This window comes from Rhinolophus sinicus, linkage group LG05 (genome assembly GCF_036562045.2).
Source record: "Rhinolophus sinicus isolate RSC01 linkage group LG05, ASM3656204v1, whole genome shotgun sequence".
Lineage (NCBI taxonomy): Eukaryota > Metazoa > Chordata > Mammalia > Chiroptera > Rhinolophidae > Rhinolophus > Rhinolophus sinicus.
Window position 1 is genome coordinate 89,372,194 of NC_133755.1, and position 2,084 is coordinate 89,374,277.

Genomic DNA, 2,084 nt, shown 5'->3' on the forward strand with positions numbered 1-2,084 from the left:
ATGAGTAAGTGTCCCCCAAGACTTCCCACCACTTCTCTGCCTGGTGACCGACCATTCATGATTCGCAACCCAACTCAAACGTCCTGTTCTCTCTGATGCCTCCCAGCCACCCCAGCTTGGTGCCTTATCTCTGTTGATCATGACGCATACTAGTTGTTGGGTACATAACATCATTGCACCCTCAGCATCCAATACAATCCCAGACACACAGGTGCTCAGTGCTTGCAAATGAATAAATCAATGCTCCCTTAGTAACAGCAACCACTTGCTTCAGTTATTCCCCTTGTCGACACATTAAAAGACACAGAAAAGGCTAAGACCATCACTTTTGTACCCATCAGACACCAAACACTGAGGGGTCCCTCCTTCCAGTCTTGTCTTCTGGCCTCCTTCCCTGGCCCTGGCTGGCAAGAGAACCTGAAGGCTCCCTGCCCACACTGCTTCTGCCTGCCTACCCGCCCCCACCTCTATCTCTGAGGTCTGGAAAACAACGACAGCCCACTGACTTTCCAGGACCGCAGGTCAGCTTGAGGGGGCTGTGCGAACATGTAGAGCACTCAGGGCTTTGGTGGGCTTCTCTGCCCCTCAACTACATGCACAACAAACAGCTCACTCAGAACATAAGCCAAGCTCTTGGGGACAACCAGGAGGTGACGAGAGCGCAGTGACCTCCTAACCCACCCACCTCCGACCCCTACCCCGGTGTCCTGCCTAAGTTTGGAGGCCTCAGCGAAGGGGAAGATGCTGACCCCCCCCCATCATCTTGGCTTCTCCAGCCTTCAAGCCTACCTCCTTGGCAGGTGAGCCCGCCGAAGCACCGATTGTGGCCGCAGACACTCTCTCCTGTCGCCTCTGGCTTCTGTTTTTGGGGAGATGGGGGTTCGCAACCTCCAGCCGCAGGGAGGGGCGTGCACCACTCCCCCAGACGCCCAAACAGAACCAGTCTCCACCTCCCGAGGCGCCGCATGTTTACAGTCTTCGCTGAGCCGCGGATCGCGAGTTTAAAGCTGGGCAGGAAGTGGGGAAGAGGGGGCGGGGGAGACAAAGCGAACTAGATGCTCTGTTGAGCTAAGGTTTGGGCCAGGACTCCTGGTGCGGTCCCCCCCCCCCCCCGCAAACCCCGCCCCCCGTTCCCTAGGCGAGGGGGCGGAGGCGCGCCCCCCAGACTCAGGTACGCGCGACTGTGCAGGTGCAGCGCAGGTTTCCAGACTTCTGCCTCCAGGCGTTAGCCGCTCTTCGAGGCGCTATCCAGGAAATAAACAACAGTAGACGCCGTTTCTGGACCTTGCTATACGTCTGACACCGTCACAGACCCTTTGTATTTGCTCTTTTCCCCCCTACTATCCATCACACCCCAGTTTCACAAAAGAGGAAACTGAGGCCACAATGCAGTTAGGTCCTGTGCTCGTAGTCCCACAGCTGGCGCGTGTTAGAATTCAAACCCATCATCTTCGTCCTGCCAGACACCCGCAAACCCAGACGAATAAAGCACAGTTCGGTCAGCGCAGGAAGAACCCATCCGGAGGGTCTGGAGGGCAAGTGAACAGGAAACCACAGGCACCGCAATGCCCTGGGAGTGAGGCGGGCAAAGGACAGAGCCTCTCGCCCGCCTGCCCCTCTCGTCTGGCCCCGCAAATACCCGCGGACTGAGGACGAGAAGGCAGTTGGGAGCCGTGGAAGACCTGGACTAGGTGGTCGTTAAGCTCTGGTTGCAAGTGGGGCATTGACCGGCTGCAGAGTCATCATCAGTAAAACACAGATTTCCCAAAATTTCCCGCTCAGGAGAATCACCTGGAGAGCTCAACAATACTTATTATCAGGCCCCCTCCCGCAGACAGTGAGTCACCGGCACTGGGCGGGACCCAGCCAGGTGTTACTAACAGTCAAGTTCGGAGCGTTCCAGGAGTGTTTTCTTTATGAGAAACGATTTCATTTTGAAATAGGTGTGAAAACCGAGGGCGCATTTTCCTCGCCAATTCCGAGGCTCACTGGGGCCGCATCAACCTGCAGCTCACTGGAAGTCACGTGAGTTGGGTCAACTGAAGCACCCCCGCCCCCAAACGCCTCCTCACTGAGTTTCGGGA

At 56.7% G+C, this 2,084-nt stretch overlaps 1 protein-coding gene across 3 annotated transcripts in view; it reads right to left on the reverse strand.

Annotated features, from left to right (window-relative positions):
- CCND3 (cyclin D3) overlaps positions 1-1,839 on the reverse strand; it is an 84,753-nt gene extending 82,914 nt beyond the window's left edge. The window contains exon 1 of one of the 3 annotated variants that reach the window (XM_019738338.2): positions 790-1,839. The gene's annotated coding sequence lies outside the window, so the exon portion shown is untranslated. The remainder of the gene's footprint in view (positions 1-789) is intronic. The other 2 variants (XM_019738337.2, XM_074332915.1) reach the window with 2 other exon arrangements.
- Positions 1,840-2,084: the final 245 nt, after the last annotated feature.